The sequence below is a fragment of the Lemur catta genome, chromosome 2 (genome assembly GCF_020740605.2).
Source record: "Lemur catta isolate mLemCat1 chromosome 2, mLemCat1.pri, whole genome shotgun sequence".
Taxonomy (NCBI): domain Eukaryota; kingdom Metazoa; phylum Chordata; class Mammalia; order Primates; family Lemuridae; genus Lemur; species Lemur catta.
In genome coordinates this window covers 120717351-120739645 of record NC_059129.1, presented here as the reverse complement: position 1 = coordinate 120739645, position 22295 = coordinate 120717351, and the positions used below count along the sequence as shown (strand labels likewise).

General features: G+C 39.1%; 1 protein-coding gene across 1 annotated transcript in view; it reads right to left on the bottom strand.

The window, feature by feature from the left end:
* Nucleotides 1–10361, bottom strand: part of EYA4 (EYA transcriptional coactivator and phosphatase 4) — a 241911-nt gene extending 231550 nt beyond the window's left edge. The window contains exon 1 of the mRNA XM_045544398.1: nucleotides 10291–10361. The gene's annotated coding sequence lies outside the window, so the exon portion shown is untranslated. The remainder of the gene's footprint in view (nucleotides 1–10290) is intronic.
* Between the last annotated feature and the right edge of the window lie 11934 nt (nucleotides 10362–22295).

Below are 22295 nucleotides of genomic sequence, written 5' to 3'. Positions count from 1 at the left end.
TTGTAATTCACCAAAAGCATGTTTTTACATGCAATATTTTCATTTTTACTTTCTTCGGGCTGTACTCATGTTATTAAAATCAAGATCCTGAACTTGGGGTACCAACTGAAAGCTAAGGCACACTTCATTTGAAAATTTCTCATTACAAATGAAAGAATGACTAAATTCATTAAGTATTTTAATCTTCAGCAGTTGTGATTATAGATAACTTTACCCTTTCTGACACTACAGACTAAATAAAGTAAAAGTTTCTTATTGCTTAATACTTACCTATGGAAATGAAAAGGCAATTGTCATTATTAAAAAATGAATTAAACGTATCTACTAACAAATAACAGGAAGAATAGACATATAGGCGATTCAAGTAAATATTGACTTCCTACATACTCTCCCAGGTATTCTGCTCCCCCCACTCAGATTATTTCCAGAAGAAGAAAGTATGCTGAAGATGGTCAGTCTGTGTAAGTATGCTGAAGATGGTCTTATCTGTAAATCCCCTCTGTGTAACGTTGATCTATCAACACAGACTAATGAGAATTGTTTGACTTCGTGTTTAAACTTGGTAGGATAGTACTAGGATTCTCCACACTTGACTGCAAATAGAACAATCCTCTTATGAAGAGCTCTGGGGATCTTTTGACTATATCAAGCAATTTTAAGATCTGCTTAGGTTACGGGTTCTCAGCTGGGGGCAATTTTGCTTTCAGAGAACACCTGACAATGTCTGGCGACACTGTCGTTACTCAGGTGAGGAAGGGCTACTGGGATCTAGTGGGCAGAGGCCAGGGATGCTACTAAGCACCCTAAAATGCACAGGACCGCACCCCCTGAATAAATTATCCAGCCTAACACATCAATAACCAGAGCTTGAAAAACACTGTCTAAATATATTGAGGGGTTCAGGTACAACATCAATATTATCATATTTTTGAATATAGATGCACCTGGCAGTAGTTCTGAGTAAGCACTAAAAACCAAATCTTGACAATTAACATTTTAACTTCCCTTTTGCCCTCAGCCCCATCCTGCCAAATAGTCATTATATCTGAATCCAGAGACCGAGTAATAAATTCTAGAAATAGAGGTGATAAAAACCTCCTATTGTCTTCACAAAGGTTAGAATCATAGCAACATTTAAAGATACCTTTTTAAAAGTTTACACTGAGTTTATCAGTCCCATGGACAATTGAAAATTATACAAATTCTCATAATTAGTACCTTCAGGCTGAAAAAAAGCAACAGAGGAAACTTAAATATTGGCTATAAAGTAAGACTACGATTATAGAATGTGCTTATAATTGCTTGGGGTAGTTGAGGAACCATATAGATTAAAGTCCTAAAAAATTTAGATTACTGAATATGGAAATATTTGATAAAACTACACAATGTAAATGACCAAAGCTGACTTTTAAGCACCTATAATGTTTTCTCTTAGGGCTCCAAATACAGCCTGTAGTCTCCAATCTCTGGCCCCAAAAAGAACTTTCAGCTCTAAACAAACCTCTGGAACATTCTGGGTAATCTAATGAATGGTATATAATCATAGTCATAACTAATACACATATTGAGCACTATTCTAAATGCTTTACATATGTTTGGTCATTGAATTATCATCAGAACCCCATGAGGTATACAAATCAGAAAACTGAAGCAAAATTAGTTTAAGTAACGTGCCTGAAGTTACAAAGTCTTTAGTGTCAGAGCTGGGGTCTGAACCCAAGCAGCCTGGCTCCATATTGTTTGTACTTAACCACTATGCTATGAAAAGAATTGGGTCCCTCAGATTTCAAGGGCTATGAAATTCCTGTATCTCCAGAGAGTTTCAGGATCCTTGGCTTATCCACTAGATTACTGACTTCCTTATGGTGGGAAATAAACACATTCCTACATTCACACACACATATCCATATAAACGTGGGCCGGGATTCAGAGCTGCAACTCTACTGAGCCAATGCCAAAATTCCCTGAGGTTGTTCTGTTTTTGAGGGTCTTAGTCACAGTTCTTCCTGCTGTTCCCAATCTCAAGGCAGGGGATGTCCCGTGTCACAACCACTGCCCTCGTGCCCTCCACCCCTTTACTCATGCACTCAATGGGAATCTAGTGGCCCCGTACTTAACTATTTGTCAAGCAGTGCACTGTGCACTTGGAGATGCAGAAACAACAAATACAGCTAATCCTTCCAGTAAATTCTCAGTTTTGAATAGGATTTATACGAATGTAACCTATTACATTTCAATGTAGTAAGTGCTACCCTAAAGGTAGAAACTGGGTGTTTGGGGAATAAAGAGAAAGGAATGTATAACTCATCCTCTGAGGGTCAGAGAAACTGACCAGAGGAGGTAACATCTTAAGTATTGAAAAAGAAGTAGAAAAGGAAGTTGCAGGGGGTGGGGGCTGTCTTTCAGACAGAAAGAATCCCAGGCACAAAGAAAATGAAGCGGAAACAACCAAGGTGTGTTTGAGAATTGCAGTTTTCCATATGGCTGAAGAAGAGATTTCTTGTGCCTGGCAAATGAGAGAAGAGAATGACAACCTGAGCAAAGTTCTCAGCTTGAGGGCCTTGCAGACCCTGTGGAGAATTTTGGAATTTGCCCTAAGGCAACAGGGAATTTTTAAAAGAATTTTAAGTCCAAGAGGACTGATAAAAATTATGAATAAATGTGGCTGAATATCTTAGGGATGAGAGAGCCTTAGAGAAAGTCCAGCATAGTCCAAAATGGGCCCCCAAGAGAGACATCAAGATATCACAACTATTCTTGTTATGACAAAGACAATACTATGACTGAGTGTATATAGGACAACTGTCCGCCTAACGTTAATTTGACTACCTGAGGATTAAACTTGTGACCTCGGTCACAATGATTAACTCACGGTGCTAACTGTTTCTGGGGAATGGTATGTAAATCCGTAACACAGTAAAGGCTCCAAAGTCTTCAAAATTATACAGAGAAGGAAAAAAACTATTCATCCCACTCTAATTTTTGCATGTCTTCAGCAACACTGGTAAGGAAAAAGCATTTAACAAGTATGTAACAAGTACACAGAATCTTGCTACGTAGTTTCATGAATGAAGCCTTTAAAAATTAAAGTCAACAATTAAGGAGATAAAATGGATCTAAGTTAAAATTCTTCATGGGTCAACTAAGAAAAATAAAACAGCAGCATCATCTTATCACCTAAAGTTCATGTAAAAAATTTCAGTAGACTTGCTGCTCTCCACAGACTTATTGAGGTTTACATTCTTATGTTACCTACTAGAAGAACAGTTTGAGATTACTAAAAAACCTACAAAAGGAAATATGAACGTGACTCACCCACAGTGTGATTAAATTTGGCTAGAATTACTTGGCATAACCATACATGAATATACATTTGCATTCAAATATAAAATGTTTAAGAGAAAAGAATTAGCTAATGTAGAGATCTGTTGAGTCCCTGACTCATTACAACTTTCAACATACTGGACACATTAAGTTAGAAATATTCAATCTCTTAATCAGAACATTCAGGTCTTTTCAAATCCTTTAACATTAGGGAGTTCAAAGTCAGAGGTGAAATGTAATGAATAGATCACACCGTTGGGTATATGCAGAGGTCTATGAATTGTGTATATGACCTTGTGGAGAATAAGCCCTCCCAGTATGTGGCGCACCTACTTGATTAAGGATAGAATTTCAAACTTTAGTGCTATTGCTTTTGTAAGTAGAATTAAACTCAATGGCATATGAATGTAAATTCTTATGATTTAATTGTCGCTTTACACAAGAAACGTCCCTTTCGTTTTAAAAAGAAAGTGAGAAAGAATAACAGAAACAGTAGCAGTAATTTACACGAAAATCTAAAATCATGTCAAGTGAGGCCAGTGCTCGTGTTTCTTCTCAAAGTCTTTGAAGCAGAAAAGATGCTCTAATAAAGCAAACCTTTGCAGGTACAAGTTCTATGTGCCTCATTCACACTTGTAACTATACGTGGGGAACATTTTGACCAGTTTTAATTTTCTCAGTATTAAACTGAAGTAAATTTAAAGACTGGCTAATATGAATATTCGAGTTGTACGAGGGTGAGCAGACACACCTTTTGTCTGTGTGTCGTACTGGGAGATACTTTATGGTATTTGAGAGTTTGTTTTTTAATGATGACACATTAACATACTAGAGCAGGTACTCTGAGTTGACTCCCTTTTGTCAGAAGACTGGTTCTTTTTTGCAGCAACTTCCATACACTGGAAGATGCTTACAGAGAATGCCAGAGGCTGCCACGGTGAGAGGCAGTGTTGGGGAATCGTTCTCAGGCCACCCACGTCCTGCTTCACCCAGAGCAGCGGTGCATTTCTCTGCTGGGCATATTGTCAGCTTTCATTTGAATAAAGGGGTCTGTGGTTGCATCCATAAATAAATAGAAAATGAAAACCACTGCTTTAGTGGAAAAGTACTTTAAAATTTTAAAACAGGTTATTAACAGCAAAACAAAAGTATTCACCTAGAGAAAAACCTTAAAAATGCAAAGTATGATACCATATAGGTTGAAAGTATTTCCAAAATATGGGTGGTCCATTATAATTTAAACCTGCCTCCAGAATCCATTACCCACTCTTTAACTCCTCACTCCTTATTAGCTGGTTCAACATAAATGTGCAGATTTGAGATTCGTAACCAGCATTCAGGCTTAAAACAACAAAAGCAAAAACACTGTAAAATTGATAACATCTAACCAATGGATAGGTTTGAAAAGCAAAGGAAAATTCTACATGTAAGTTAGATATTAAAAAGATCTGGTCATAAGTTCTTGATAATTAAGAAGCATTACAGAGTAACAGTGTTTCCCCAAATTCAGTCACTTCCTACCCAATTTTCATGATTTTGGCTATTGGGGCCAAGCACTTGTTCACTGTTACTTAATGTTTCCTTGGGCACTTCAAAAAATTTTTTTTTACTTCAGTACTTTTTTTGGTCTTATCTTAAACAATATTATCCATGAAATTACAGGTTTAATATAAAATAGAACATATATTTCTAATATCTAGTTATCCTTGTATAACTAATAATATAAAAATAAAATGTGTAGGTACTACCTAAAAAGGCCTCAGATACGACTGGTTGGAGCAACCGTCTAGCACAATGTTTAAGGACAAGGGTACTTGGGTCAGACTGGGAAGTGAGGATCCTGGCTCCACCCTGCTCCATGACTGGGTCTCAGCTTCCTCATCTGTAAAATGGGAATAATAAAAGTAGCTAATTTATGGCATATGTGGGAAGATTAAAATTAGCTAATCCACATAAATACTTAAAACAGTGTTTTACATAAAATAAATCCTCAGTAAATGTTAGCTATGATGTTATGATGGTGATAATGATTAATGATAACAATGATGATGGCTTAGACAGCAAAATTGCAACTATCCAAAGACTAAACTGACAATTTGTATTTAAAAATATACTTTAAGATATAAATATATACTTAAGAAAATATACTGTTAGATATGAAATTTCAAGATGGCCATTCTATATTGGTTTAACTTCACTTTGAAAAATGTGGTCATAGCAATCAGACTTCACTTAAAAATTTCAACCTGAAAAATACTACCTGTGGAAAAAAAATATTTTAAAAAGGCCTAATATGATAATACAGATGGGTCTTTCTCCCATGGTCCAAAAGTGCATTAAGACAAATTTACTTATGGTATGTAAATAACAGCTTTAAAAATATGAACATGCTGTATTAAATGGGAAAAAATGAGAATTTCTGATATTTTAGTATGGTGTCTTTCTTGATCAGCCATGCACTGAAATCTCAGGGTAAGAAAAGGGCCAGACCAATGAAAGGTTTCAAATATCAAGCTATACTATTATGTCAGTGCCCTAAGATCAATTAGCACCTTTCAATGACAGAAAAGGTTACAGTGAGACTCAGAGGTGCACTCTCTGAAACTGTCTTAAACCACCATATAAATGTGGTTTTGATAACACAAAATGGTTTCTATTTTTAAATTAATCAGTTTCATCTCTTTTCCTGGAGGAATGGAAGGGGTTAGGGGAGTAAGAATAGTGGTGTTCATTTCCAGTATCTCTCTACTAGTAAAAACATGGATGGGGAAATAGTAAGACTCACAAACTTCAAGAGTAAAATGACGTTATCACCAAGGCATATACTAATGTGCACTGCCATAAGCAATATTAAGCGACGGTAATGTTTACAAAGTCTTCAAATCTCTTAAAAGCAATCAAAGTTCCTTGTGCTGCTTTTTCATATGTGACTCTTGTTTATTTTCTTCCACTCAAGTTCAAGCTAAATGACGCAGTTTGGCTCCATGTACAATTTAGATTTAATGAATATGCAGTGTCCCCCTCATTAAAACACATCTAACTGCAAAATGCAGTATTGCACATATTGCAATTAAATACACTACTGCATCTCACCCATCTCGAGGGCAAATGCCTGAAAGAGCATGTCATTTCTTAGCTCACTGGGAAAAATTCATGAGAGAAGCAGGTACACTGCAATGCCACCCCATTCCCCCTGGTGTTGATTTCCTTCACCTAGTAACCATTGTAATAAAATCCCCCAACTGTATTTCTGAGTACAATTAGTTTAAGATACTCCACAGGGAGACACATTATAAGATTTTAGCATATGTAAGAAGAATAGCCATTTGAAAAAGAAACTGTCAGGATTATATTCTAACAGAAAAAAATAACAAGGTGTTTTGATAGAGGTTTGCTCAGCTCTTCAACGAGAGGATTCAAAACATCTCCTACTTTTGATAGCAGGCTTTTCTGTTTATTTCTTAAATGAGTGATCTGAAATATTTACAACCAGACAGTACCTAATTTTAGGTTTTAAGTGCTTTAACAGCTCCATGAAATATGATCAGCAGCTGCAATACAGAACTATGGTGAATAAACTCCTTAGAAAGAGGGGCCTGTTTTTACTGAATGTCCAGTGTTCTTGCATTTACCTAATAGAAAAAAAATGATAATGAAAAAACATAATAAATACTTACATTCTTAAATTACTTAACACTTCACTAAGTCTTGAAAGGGATTATCTCCCCTCTTCTTGAATTCTGTATAAAAAGTGTGAGGTTTCGTTGGGCGAAATAAGTTTAATTTTATGATTTGAAAGTTAGAATGTGAACTTTCCAACATCCTAACTTTTTATAACAATAGCCATGGTTTTTCTACCATTCTACCTTTCTAAAAACTCTAGATAATCTAATTCCAGTGCACAAAATTAAAAAATGAAATATCAAGCCACATAAATATATTTTTAGACACGACATCAGTCATTTAGAACTTGCAACAGAGATTGAAAACATGAAACTGGACACTCTATTTCCCGTGGCTATGTAAAATTTATTTACACCCCAAAGCACAATATAAATAAAAAGGAAACTCTTAGAAATGGAGAACTTGTTTTTCTTTTTTTTAACCCAAAGAAGTTTTTTAAAAGAAAAAATATAGAAAAATGACAAGCCACTCATCTGCCAATCTCCCCTCAAAAAGAAACTTTTATGCAAAGACAAATTTTTCAACCAGCTTCTAGAAATCCTGTAGAATTCAGGATTTGTATATCTTAATAAGAATAATGATTGTTCTTAAACCAATTTCTTTTTATACAAATCTTAACGTTTTAAAATTTTTTTACTTGAATATATTACTTAAAAGTAATGTTAGTCGTGAATATAATACATACATATATATGAAACTTTTCATTTTGGAAATGAGAAATTAAATTTCTAATATTCAATAAAATAAATACTAATAAAACAGAATAATTGAGTTAATATTTTTATTTTAGTTATAATTGTGAAACAACCTCTAATTATGACAGCTTTAAAATGTTGAAGCATACTATTTTCAGGCAATTCACACAGGAAAAACATTGATTTTAGACCTTCACTTATTGTGAAAGACAAGGACATATCTCTAATAATCAGAGAAAGGAACAATTTCCAGCTAATCTAATTATGTTGCTTTCAAAGCTATAACTGTGAAAGGCTTTAACTTTCTTGTACAGTCACTTCTAAGAATTGGTTTAATTTTGAATGACTTACAACTTTTAATCAGGTGGAACAAACTATTTTTATGGTTTATAATAACAACAAATGTAGGTGTAGTTATATCTGAGTTCAGTATTGTTGTCATAAAAAATCAGATTCTGGCAGTCTAGCTCCACACAAAAGTTTGTCTCTTGTTACTACTGCTTTTCATTTCTTGGGATAATGTTATTTTAAAAAAAAATACACAAATGTCCTTGAATGCAATCTCCTAAAATGCACCATATCATGTATCAAATATTTTGTTTTAGGATTCTCTGCACGCCCCCTTTCTTAGTTTTTGGTTCTTCGGATATAAACTTGCCAAAAATATTTTAAAAGACAAAAAAAAAAAGACAACGTTTCTGCTTAAAACCAAGCTCTACTCGGGCAAGTTGATCGAATACAATTCCTGACATAAGGAGGTTTTAAAAACAAAAACAACCCAACAAACAAAAAAACCATCGACTTTCTATCCTGTCAGTCACCTCCGTGTAAGTGAAACTTCAGAAGCTGTTGATGGGACGCTCGCGGCTGTTAAACGCTCCTAAGACTCCCACCTAAATCCCGCAGGAGCCCGCACTGAAAGTGACGAACGCCCGAGGGTTCGAAAAGTGGCCGCAGAAGAGAAGAGGAACAAAATGCCATATTCGAGAAGATACATTTCGCTCCAACAATTACGTTGATCCCAGGGTGCCAAGCCAAAAGGGGTAAGGGAGAAAGAAAACTGTTAAGTATGAGCTCTTAATGTGAAACCTAACCTGTTGGTTCTCTTAGGTATCAGATTTTGGAAGTGTCTGTAATGACAGCCAGGAAAGCAAATTAATGGCCAACAGCCCACTGGGTTTGAACACCAGACTCCTGTTACCTCCTCACAGATCAAGTACACAACACACACGGACACGGAGGTGCTCCACGTGGAACTGCTCTGTAACCAAAACACACGCCCGGGCGCTATTCTGCACCCTGGCAGAAAGGACAGGGGGACCTGCACCTTCCCCTGCTGCCCTCAGGTTAAGATTCATGAATGACTCTCTCAGCCCGCTCGGTGTGGCGGGGACAGGCGCAGGGGAATAGGTGAGAGAGGACAGTCTCCCAACACCATCCTCCCCCCCACACACTCCCACCCAAAGCGCAAACCTCGTAAGTCTTCACGGGAAGGGGATAAAGGGGTGAAGGGCGACACTGCCATCCCAACTAGGGAAGAGATGACAAAAATTAGACTGCGCTCTCCGGTTTCGCTACCGCTCTGCCACGGCAGTCGGTCCGCAAATTCTCTAATCGCTCCGAACTGTTCCAAATCTTGCAGACAAAGAAAGAAAACTCTTTAAAGTGCTACCCGACAAAAGTTCGGGTTGCCGTGTGGCGCAGAATAAAACAAGCACACACACCGTCTGCTTCCAAATCCCGCTTAGCCACGCTTGAAAAAAGCGAACCGTTTCAAGTCCCACAGCCTCCCCAGACCCAGCAGGCTTGGAAATCAGAAAAAAACCCTGCTCTCCCCACCCAAGTCCCTTGGTTTGGAGAAGTTATAATTCCTCCATGGCACCAGCGCTTCGAGCCAATGAACGCGACTGCTCTGACAAGGCGCCTCTAATTTCACGGACCCTGGCAAACTGCAGGAGACATTCGGTCCACACCACATAAAAACTATTAAAGTGGTATCGCCGCAGTTTAAAAGGCGGGTCAGTGCCTGGCGATCGGAGCACGGGCTGTTAACGTACCCACGCACCCGGCATCGGGCTACCCCGGGCGCCTGGGGCCCTGCGGGGGACTCTAGGTCAGCATCCCTGCGCCTGGGCCATCTAGGGGGTCATCACAAAGTAATGAATGTCTCAGGAAGGATGTAGGGGAGACCCTGGTGCGCGCGCCTCTGCGACGCGGGGGCGGGGTGCAGGTAGGAGCCGCGCGCTGGAAGGTGAGGGGCGGTGAACCCCATTACGCGCAGGCTTCGCGCCGGTCCCGCGGGGGACAGGCTGGCTCTGAGGGGACCCTTGAGGTGCGGGGGCGGCCTCCAGGGCAGAGCGCACCGCTGCGATCGAGTGGCCGGGGCCCTCGGGCGTGGGGCACCCAGGCTCGGAGCGCCCCCCGGGGACTCCTGCGCCCACGCACTGTCCCGCTGCGCATTCTCGGTCCTCAGCGCTCAGTGCCCCGGGCAGAGCCTAGTGCACCTTCCCTGGGAGACTTTGGGGGATCCCCCAAACCCAGGCCTCCGCGAGCTCCAGGTCCGGGGTTGGAAGAAGGGGACACTCACCTCCCGTAGCCCGGACCGCCTCGGGATCCCGAAGTTTAAGTGTCCGTCCCAGCCGCGGATCTGTGCGTCCGTATTTAGGTATTTATTCTCGTTCCTTCCAGTGTCGAAGTTTCCCCTTCGCGCTGTGCCTCTGGTGAAAACAGGACATCCCCTTCGGCCACCCCCCAACAAACAGCGTACACAAGTGGAGGAGAAACGGGGCGGGGGGAGAAGCCGGCTCCGAGGGGGAGGAGGAAAGGAGAGGAGCCAAAACTCCGGACTGACAAGAGGAAAGGAGAAGAAAAGAAAAAGAGGGGGGGGCTGGCCGCCGCAGTTGCCACTCTGCAGCTTTTCCCGAAGCTCTGTCCCCCTCTCTAAAGGAGCGACAACTTCACATGGACAGGATGGAAGTTTTGCGCGGAAGCCGGGAGCGGCCGGAGCGTGCGCCGCGCTGCGGGCAGGCTCGCACTTGCGCGCGGAGGTGGGGCGGGGAGGGGGGACGTCGCCGCCGGCCACTGCGGGCTCTGGAGGCCGCGAGGGACCTCGGGCCAGGCCTCCGGGGGCGCGGGGGGCGGCGGCGCGCAAGGGACCGACTCCTTTTTATTCGACCTCGGGTGACTGCCTATTGTCATCGTTTGCGATCCTGCGTGGGGACCGCCGGGGGCCTCGGGGCCCTGGGCGTCACGGGTGGCGCCGCAGTAATCTCCTCGCCCTCCGCACCGCCCCCACCCCGCCCCCACCCGGCCTGCAGCGGCACAGGGGAGGGACCCGCGGCCGCGCTCCCCTCCGTGGGCGAGGGAACCACTACTGTCTGTCCCCACCTGCTTCTGAGGCAGCCCCTGGAGTTGCCTGGGGCTCTCTGGCTCCCAGGTTCCCCAGAGCAGGCCACTGCCGGCCCCTGCCGGAATCCTTTCCACTTACCCCGAGGAAGGAGACAGAACAGACTTCACCTACTTGCAACAACGTAGAATAAAAACCAACCCAGACCAGACTGGGGCGCTTTCTGTGACAAAAGGGAATACCCTTTTCGGTGGAGATGTATGCTATGAGGGAGTGAGCGGTCTGGGGATAGGCTGGGCTGAGAAGGGCCTGGGCCCCTTCCAGCGCTGGGTGCAGGTATAGGCATCCCTCCCAGACGCCCAAAGGTCAGGCAGCAACGACTGGCTTCCAAGCGTCAGAGCTTCCCTAGGCACATTGCTGAAATGACATTTCATGCGTAAGGCTTCTGCGCGTGCATTATGCGCCTACCTAGGATTTAATATTCTATATGCACACGCATGTACGTCACAACCAGGGGCCACGGCGAAGTAGACATAATGTACAATCCATAAATTTCCATTTAATCACCTCTTCCTCAAACCTATTATTTTAGTAGCGTCTTAATTGTCATATTGATAAGCGTTTTTATTTATTGTGAATGGAGTGTCAGTCATTGTATTGGTCACTTATGGTACGTGAGCTCATTTAATTTTCATGACAACTTTATGGTAGTCATTATTATTAAGCCTGTATAAAAGATGAGGAGACCAAAGCCCAAAGAAACCTGAGTAACTTCCCCAAAGGCAAACCCAGTGGTCTCTAACCACAGAGCCTCTGATTCAACAAGCAGCCCCCCACGTTGCCTTAGATGTGGCCTAAGAGATTACAAATTAACTCTTAGAAATTACTCCCATTCAAAGAAGATTTAGTTTTAATATATTACCAACTAGACTATATTCTGAAAACAAGTTCACAAAAAGATTTCATCCTCTACTTCAGCTTGGTCTTATGCAACTGACAGCAACACTGTCTATTTCAAGAGCAAAACCAATACTGAATACTTGTAGTTACAATTTATTTTTTAATGCATAGACCCATTATCTACAATGATTAAGAGGCGATAGAAAAGGCAGGGTTGTAAATTTAAAATGATAAAGGTAGTCATTGCTGCTCTCATCACTTTTACTCGGTGTTCTTTCCTGCAGATTTATTTTGGAGGGTGTAGGCACTGCCAGGCATAATGTTTCCTTTTCTGGTTCTCAAGGTAGAAAGGGTTCTGGCAGTGAGTTTGGCATAAAGAAGATTTGGAGCCTGGTCTAGAGCACATTCTGGCCTAAAGAGAAATGCCAGCTAATATACACTGAAGAGAAAAATATCAATGGGCAGATTTAATTAATTTTGCAGATCTTATTTTCTCCATTTTATGTGTGAGAAAAGTAAGACTTTTTAGCAGCTAGCTAGTAAATGGCAGACCTGAGATTCAAACCAGCCTCTATGTAACCCCAAAATCCACTCTTAGTCACTGTGAGGCTATTATTATTAATTGTAGTAGTCAGAAAAATAGTAATTCTTTTTAATACAGTGTATATGTTAGAGGCCACATATACAATTTAAATGTTTTGTGAATCATAGTCTCTAAGAATGTTCTGTGGCTATAGCAAATATCATGTGAGAATTAAGTACAATGCTAAATTTAATACTCTCCTCATAAGGCCACAAATGTTTGAATTTCATTTTGGTATAAAATATTATGTGCTAGTTTTATCACTAAAGATGAGAAGATGCATAATTTGAATAAAATAAAAATTCATAGTTTAATACAGCATATTGTTAACATAAATATTGTTTTTATTAGCATGTTTCTTTGCTCCCTTATGAAATCAGATTTTCAGTAATACTGAGCTTGCTTTCAAGGTTACTTTGCTCCCACATAGTTTTTATACATCTACATAAAAATACATTTATAGGAGTTATCAAAAAAACCCAGAGTTATATGACTTCTTATTACTCTCTTCTAATAGTTGTCTTAAGCATACATATATTACATGGATATCACTAGAAGTGAAGTAAAATGTCACATTTTCAGTCCACATTTGAAATACGAAGTTGGACATAGGAAACAAAGAATTTTAAGATTATAAAGGCAAATATGTGTTGTTTGTTAAAACAAGGCATTATTTCCAGCATTTCTATTGAAGACCACTTTTATAATTATATCCATATCACCTATAATACTATTGACTTAACATGTACCTTTAAATAATCTATTTATATTAAATAAATTTATTCTGTAAAGGAAACTTTCTATAGGCACCATAAATGGAAAAGCAATATTACTTGCCATGTGCAGGAGATGATCTTGCAAATGAACCTATATTATAGAAATAAAAGTTATTTCTCCTGTACCACCTAAAATTATCTAACACACCAGTATGAGAAATATTGGTTTAAATAATTACATTCCATGTGTCCCTCAGTTTCGGCCAAAATATATTTCCAAGCCCTCCCTTTCCATCACTGGAAAGAAATACCAAGTCCAAGTCACTTTCAGATACCACTTTGTAAATTCTGTGATTATTCAATTATTGCTGTCCTTGCCTAAAATATGCTTGAAGTCTCTGAAGTTGAGGTGCCTTTTTAAAATGAATGTATTTTTTATTGTTTTACTGACTATCTTGTAGTAAAATGCAAACAATTCATAAGTACACAACAGTTAAATAGCAAATGACTCCAATGACTCTCCTGAAAGATTGTAGCAGCTACCCATTATCCTCCCCAGCATCTACTGGCCCAGTGTAGTACGGCAACAAAGTTCTACAAGACAATGCAGAGGATAGGAAAGGTAGAACAATGGGAGAAGCTCAAAGAGCCTGAAGGGACATGTGGGGGAATTCTGAAGTCCAAAACCTGCTGCCAAATTCTGGAAGTGATTCAGAAACATTAGCTCGTCCCACATGATGTGAAATCAGGCTCTTACAATATCTGTATATGTTCAACTCTATCTGAGAAAGGATATTTGTTGTGGGAGGGGGAGAGAAAAAAAATATGTGATTTTACAGTGAAAATCAGTGGAAATATAGATTCACTTATTAGCAATTCTCTTAACCAGCCCCTCTGGGATGGGATGCCGCTGCAGTTACCATTTCCTATTTGTTTATTTTTCAAATGTGCGTGGCACTGTCTTGGCATTAAGTTTTGTGTAAGTCAAATTAAACAAACAAAGCCTTCTAGGAGCTCATAATCCAAAACATAATTTTTGTTTTAATTTTATTTAAAAGTGAGCTTAAGGGAAAAACCATGCTGTCACTTTAGTAAGAACAGATTTTTAGGCTAAAAAATGGAGTAAGACACTACATTTTCCAAAAAAGAAAACAGGGGACTGGATGCTTGTAGAAACAATCCCAAAATAAATCTCTTGAGCACCATTTTGGTGTACCTTTGAACTCCATCTAGAAGTCTACACAATTTTTAAAAAATACAATTATGCAATTGTTTCTTAGTAAATTCTAAGCCAAACCATTTGAGTTTTGGAAGAATGGAGTTTTAAAGACCAGCCTCTTATGAAATATGAACAGCCAATATGAACAGCATTGAACAATGTTTTAATCTACTGCTCTACAGACTACACAAACAAATGAGGATAAAACATGATTGTCCAAGAATCTAAAGTCTCACGCTGCTGGTTTTCTAAAATCTAGAAATAAACACACTTTCTGAGTAATCTTGTGCAGCCAGATCCAAGCTTAAAAAGGTTTCTACTGGTTTGTGAAAGTGAAGAAATCAGATCTACAGGAGATCTATGGGGTCATTCTCTTCTGCTGGGCTCTCTGCTAAACTTCCTCATTCTTGGCAGAGTCTCTAAAGAAAAGGAAATACACATATTCTGGGAGATAACTTCATTGTATTTACTTTTAAATTTTCTCTTAAAGTTTTTTTCTCAAGTTAAATCCTTTTAGTATCATATTAGGCAATTGTACTCAATCTTCCATGTACACACGCAACCTTCAGATGTTTATAAACAGATATCATGCCCACTTTTAAGTGGCATGTTAACCATGTTAAACAAATATAAGGCCTTTTATTCTTGTAGTTCAGTCTCTCCAAGCCCGTAATCATTCTTATTGCTTGTTTCTGTACTATTTCCAATTTCCTAAATGTTCATTTTAGTTAACAGTATTATTGAATGTGTGAACTAAAATAAAATTTTAAGGCTCACCCCCTGCAACCGGCTGACTGAATAGACCCCCTTGTGGCCAAAGGAATATCCCAAAATTAAATTGCCTGCCAGGAGGAGGGAGGTCAGACATGCTTCATCATGCCCCTCCCCTTCTTGGAGACATCCTTTCTAACCCATTAACATGCCTAAGGGTATACAAGACAAAGCTGCACGTCCTCAATTTACGAAACCAATATATGTCCAGTGGCTTATCTCTGATAAACAGCTCCTATGTTAAAACATTTCCAAGCCTTTAGACAAAGCTTCCTGTCTTTAACCAATTACAAGTCAAAGAATATTTAAACCCACCTATAACCTGTAAGCCCCCCTCCCCCTTTGAGAAGGCCCACCTTTTCAGGCCAAACCAATGTATGCCTCCCATATATTGATTTATAACTTTACCTGTAACCCCTGTCTCCCCGAAATGTATAAAACCAAACTGTAACCCAGCCACACCGAGTCCACTTGCTCATGGCTTCTTGAGCGTGGCTCTGGGTCATGGTCCTCAAATTTGGCTTAAGTAAATCTTTTTAAAATTACTTTGTGGAGTTTGGCTTTTTTTCCATTAACAAATGCATTATTCCAGGTGTGCTCATATTAGTGTACTTGCATACTAGAATGAGTCCTACTTCTTTTTTCCTGTGGCATTATTTTTTTACTTTACTTTGAATTCCTACCAAGTCATGCTACTTTCATATTCTAACAAGTCACATGTAATTTTTTCTATTTTCACTTCACACAATGTTTTTCTTGGCATACTATACCAATCCCGATTTCTCAAGTACTTCAAGTGCACACTTTTGTATGATAATAATAGTGATTAATATGAGCAATATCACTTTCTTATCCTTTTGATTTCTTTGGCTTATAATCACCTACATTTTAAAATAGGAAAGATCCAATTAAGCTCTTTTTTATAATACCCTTATTATGTTTATCTGCTTATAAAAAATGCCCACCAATTACAATTTGAAAGTCTCTACATATATAATTCAATGATTGGTGGAAGGAGGACTTTAACTTCTTGGGGGACAAATAGGTTGATTTGGCAATTTTAAAGTAATGCATTTGGCATGGTTAACTCTAGTATCTATTTGTTGTATAAAATCCCAATGTTAGAAAGGCTGCTAAATTGCAACATTCTATTCACACTGAATTCTTTTGAATGAAAATATTATATCAATGTAAACTGTAATGAAAGCTTTGTGATGTCTATTCCTTGCCCCATATTTAATAGCACACTCAGAAACAATTTCTTCATACAATGGTTTTCATTTTTAAGCATCTATTCTTAGCAATGCCCAACACACCTTAAAATGACTTTTCCTATTCACTCGATTCCTTTATTCCACCACTAACCCTCTTAAAAAAAAAAAAAAAAAAAAAGCAGTCAGTGCTCAGAGCATCTACCTCTTATTCTTCCTAATCCTAGAAATCTGATTTCTGTTCCCATCCCTTTACTGAGACTGCTCTCTTTAAGATCTTCAGTGGTCTCTTAATAGTCATTTCTTAGTGTTCATTATCCTTGATGCCCAGGAAACATCTGGTATTATTGACAGCCTCCTGCTAACTCCCCTTTTAACTTTCATAATTCTGTTTTTATCCTCTAATTGTTGTTACTTGAGATCTTACCAACCTTCCTCTTTTCTCTTAATGACACTCAAAAGTAAATGTGGACATGAGTTCTCTTTTTGCACTATACTCTCTCCTTTTACAATTTCATTCATTCCAAAATCTTTTCTTTCATCTCTAAATGGGCGACTTAAAGACATAAATGTCCTTTTCAGAATCCTGAATATCTTTACCTGCAGGTCAATGTGGCATCTCAACCTTAGTCCATTTTTTGTTGCTTATAACAAAATACTTGAAACTTCCTAATTTATAAAGAAAAGAAATTTATTTCTTATAGCTATGAAGGCTGAGAAGTCCAAGGTTGAGGGGCTACATCTGGTGAGGGCCTTCTTGCTGGTGGGGGACTCTCTGCAGAGTCCCAAGGTGATGCAGGACATCACATAGTGAGGGGGCTGAGTGTGCTTCCTGAGGTCTTTCCTTCTCTGCTTCTAAAGCCATCAATCCCATTTCCAAGATAACTCCTTAATCCATCAACCCATTAATTCATTAATCTATGAATCCATGAATGGATTAATCTATTCATGAGTGCAGAGCCCTCATTACCCAATCACCTCTTACAGGCCTGCCTCTTACTACTGACACATTGGGGGTTAAGTTTCAACAAGAGTTTTGGAGGAAGCAAACATTCAAGTCATAGCACCACCTCACCCACCAGCTTCTCTTTGTGACTAAATTGTGGTAAGTGTGTCATCAAGGCTCAACACTTTGAATTTATTCTGCACTCCTCTTTCTTATTTGTCATATGCAGTAAGTCAACATGACAAGTTTATCTTATGTTGGCAATGTGTCCACAGCTGTCCTCTCTTTCTTTTATCACTGCTGCCTTCCCAGGTCAGGTTCTTGATCTGCTTCTTCTGTCAAGATTGGCATCCCCACTTCTAGGCTCTTCCTACTAATCCGTTAGACAGAGATGTGAGTTTTTCCTTTCTCTATAGTACAGTTCTTCTCTCAATTAAAAAATCTCCCGTAAATTCTAAATGCCTGTTTAATAAAGTCTTAACCCAGCTTTGACAACTGCCCAGAGTAGATGTGGCAAATGGAAACCTTGCATCTTTCCTTCCCTCTGATGCACAGTGTCTAATATCCCATAGACATTTGAGAAGTATTTACTAAAAAAACTAGATGATTAAATGAAGGATGTCCAAACAGTCCAATAATCTGATTGCAATAGAGTAGCGAACATTTAGTATGATGGGGAAACTTCTCTTGGGGGTTTAATTTGCTTTGGGGCAATGTCAACTCATGTAGCCCTTGGGCAATTTGATATACTCTCTAAGCCCAAAACAACTTCTCTCTTTTGTGTTCTACTATTCTACATTGGCAGCAATAAAGTGATCTGCTTGTGTCATACAATTTGAGATCAAGTTCAAAAAAGCAGATAGATTGGGGTGTGTGGCTCAGGAGGGAGCTTGAGGACAATCCAGTGAGACAGGAAATTTTACATCTATAAGAGAAGAAGGCTAAGTTAGAAAAAGGTAGAAGGGGAAGTGCTATAGTTTGAATATGTCCCCCAAATTTTATGTGTTAGAAACTTAATCCCCAAAATCATATGTTGATTGGAGGATGGGTCCTTTGGGAGGTACTCAGGATTGGATAAGTTCATCAGGGTGGGGCCCCCATGATGGGACTGGTGTTTTTATGAAAAGAGAAAGAGAAAGCTGAGCTGATAGGCACGCTCACTCTTGCTCTCTTGCCATGTGACGCTTTTTGTCATGTTTATGACACAGCAAGAAAGCCCTCACCAGAAACCAACCAGAGGCCAGTGCCATGTCTTCAGACTTCCCAGCCTCCAGAACTATAAGAAATCAATTTCTTTTCTTTATAAATTACCCTATCTTAGGTACTCTGTTATAGCAATACACAACACACTAAGAAAGGATTCAGGATGGCTGCCTTTTATTCCTCTCTATTTGCAGCATCTCACATAGTGCTAGGGACAAAATAAGCACTCATTATTAATACATTGAGCTAAATGAACTGATTCCAGCCTCAGTGCCCCCACTGACTTGATTTTAACTTAAAGTGAGCCATAGTTAACCCATCTAAAATGAGAGGATGATCCCACAAAGTTTCACTACAAGATGAAATGAAACTTTGTGAAAGGGCTGTATGTACAATGTGAGATGAAACCTTTGGGAAGCCTTCGTGCTGTTGCTCCTCAGTTCTGCCTCATCTAAATATCTGAGTGCTTAAAGTGCTGTAGCATTCTTCCTTCCCATTAACCTTCACATAGGCAGGTAGTCTAAATTATAACAGTAAATTCTTGGCCAGGCGTGGTGGCTCATGCCTATAATCCTAGCACTCTGGGAGGCCGAGGCAGGCAAATCATTTGAGCTCAGGAGTTTGAGACCAGCCTGAGCAAGAGCGAGACCCTGTCTCTACTAAAAATAGAAATAAATTAGCCAAACAACTAAAAATAGAAAAAATTAGCCGAGCATGGTGGAGCATGGCTGTAGTCCCAGCTACTCGGGAGGCTGAGGCAGTAGGATCGCTTGAGTCCAGGAGTTGGAGGTTGCTGTGAGCTAGGCTGATGCCACGGCACTGTAGTTCGGGCAACAAAGTGAGACTCTGTCTCAAAAATAAATAAATAAATAAATAAATTCTTTGTCGACATAACAGTCAATGAAACTACTTTAACTTTGAATTAAAAAAAAAAAAAGAAGAAAAAGAAACCCATAAACATCTAATACTTTTCCCCAAATTGTCCCTATTGCCAAATTTGTTCCAGAGGAACTCAAGGGCCTGGTGGCACTGCTTGGTTTTCATCCTGGGTTTCAGGATATCAGATTCCTGAAGCCCTCTCTCTTTTGCTCAGTCCTCCTACTTGAGGACCCGTTCTTTGGTGAATGGTTTTGCTGACAAGCCATATTGGAATTATCTTTTCTCTTGGCTTCTATGGGTCTGCTGTGACCTCGGTCAACTCCAACTCTCTCCCCACTCCTTTATCTCCTCCTTGGATCCTCTCTGGCCACTTAAATGTGGCCGCTCCTTAGCATTGTGCTCTTAGCATTCAAGAACGCTTGCTTGAAGTAAGGAGGTACAGCGATGAATCGGGATAGTCCTTACCTTCCAGAAACTTTCAGTCTAGAGCAAAAAGTAGGGCATTTAAAAATAGTTAGTATATGGGAGAGAAAGTCCTGAGCTCCTTAGAAATACCGACAAACACACTATTTTAGTTCAGAGCAGAGAGAGTTTGCTTCCAGCTGAAGGAATAAAGGGAGTATCACTTGCACCTGGCCTTAGATCATGAAGAGTATGCCTAGGAATGTGTATAATTTAATATGACAAAAACAGGAATGATTGTCTCTCCCTTCCACCCTCCCCAAAACAAGATATTCCTCTCTTAACATTTCTTTATGTGTTAATGGATACAATATCCTCCTGGCCACCAGACGTAGAAATGAGTACTTGGGTTCCTTGGCCCTCTTTGTCCAATCTCTTGCTAAAACTGGCAGTTTCCACTTCTGCAATAAGCTTTGCTTTATCCTCTTCTTAGTATTTTTTTAATGCTAACTTAATCTGGGCCTCATTTACTCTCACACAGACTATTTAAATAGTCAAATCCTTGTTTTTCCCATGTCTGGTATCTTTCCCCATTTTACTTACATTATAACCCAATTCTGTTCATGTTGCTCCTTTATTTTATTTTATTTTTTGGAGCGGGGACTTTTGTCCATATTCCAGAGTCCCTAATCTCTGGTCCCATCCTATCTTTCCTGTATTTTCTTCTGCTTTCTCAGCCACCCAGCCCCAGGTGATCTTTGGCCATTTGCACAGCCTCCACAGTTGTGTGTGTCTTAGATCTGGATTACAGCTTACCTAGCATGATGATCAGTGATAGCACATTGAGGGCAGACTACATTTTATGCATCTTTGAATCGCCTATGGTGCTTAATGTGGAATCTTAAACATAGTAGGCATTCCACAAAAATGTGTTAAATAAATTAATGATAACTCTTCAATAATTAATACTAAATACATACTATTGGAGCCTCCTTGTGTTGCCTGGGTCTCATTGAAATACCTTTGTATTAACTGGTATAGCTACATTCCAAAAATAAAGACACACACACACACACACACACACATGCATGCACACACACACACACACACACACACATGCGTCCACAAGAAATCCCAATACTAATAATATAGCCCAGTGGAAGGAGTCGTTGCACCTACTTTATGGGCTATTGTTGAGAATTAGTTGATTGTATCACACACTCCCTTTTTGTGAAGACAAAGAAGTCTTAGCATCATCAGAATTATAGGTCTTATAGGTCGCTTATATCTTGAAGGCACTGAAAATTATGTAATTAATCAAGTTTCTCTTTTTGACTTAATGCTAAAAAATTTAGGACCACATTTGGGACCCATGCCCAGGAAGAATGTAAGCTACTGTCATATATCTTTTTGTATTAGCCTTGTCCCTGAACTATTTAAGGCTCTTATCCTAGTATCTTTCCTCTTTCTCACTTACTTTTAACTTGTTTTCTAGTTATATGTTATACATATAAGCTTCCTATAAATAAATAGCTTTTAAAAGTCTTCATACTCTTTTGAATGATTATAGTCAAAGTAAACCCAGGGCTAAGGTTAAGAATCATGCATTATTTTTGGTATATATCATTCAGTTCCATGAAGTAATTCCCTCCATTGTTTCTCTAACTTGCATACTCTACCTTTGTCAGCAATCCACCAAAAAACTCCAGATAGTTCATTTCTTTTCTCTTTTTAATAACAGTAAGACATAATTGTCATGGAATACAAATTTTATAAACATATAAATAGGTTTGATTGTAATCTAGCCCAAACTTTTCATTTTCTGACTACAAAACTCTAGTTGTAGAGAGGTTAAACAACTTGTTCTTTAACCATTAGGGAAATCAAAGTAGGATACAGGACTCTCAACTCCTCCCAATGTGGTTGAAGTTACTGAGCATATAACATGTGCATGGCATTGTGTATGTGGATGACAAATTTTTAATAGGAACTCTCTAAATGTAATATTATTTTTATGAAAATATAAACTAATTGAGAAATAACATAATTAGTAAACCTGACCCTTTTCACAACCCTCTTTTTTTCTGTTTTTCAGATTGATGCTTTGTAGCATCTTATATTTTCTGGTTAAAATTGGATATCCATAAGACAGTTCTTTAGTATAGGTTTCCTGCTATATATAATTCAAAATACTATTACAAAAATGGAATGAAAGATCCATTTGCCATGGTTATCAAATGTCAGGAATCAAGAGAACGTGACCTCCCCTCTTTGCTAATACTACTATGGGTAGAAGTTGGCTGTCAATTCAGTAGCAAGTTGTGACTGGCAAATAAGAATAAACTAGAAGTGTTGTATGCATATATAACACTGTTTTGTAATTTAAAATTTATATTAACTATTTTTAGAGTAAAGC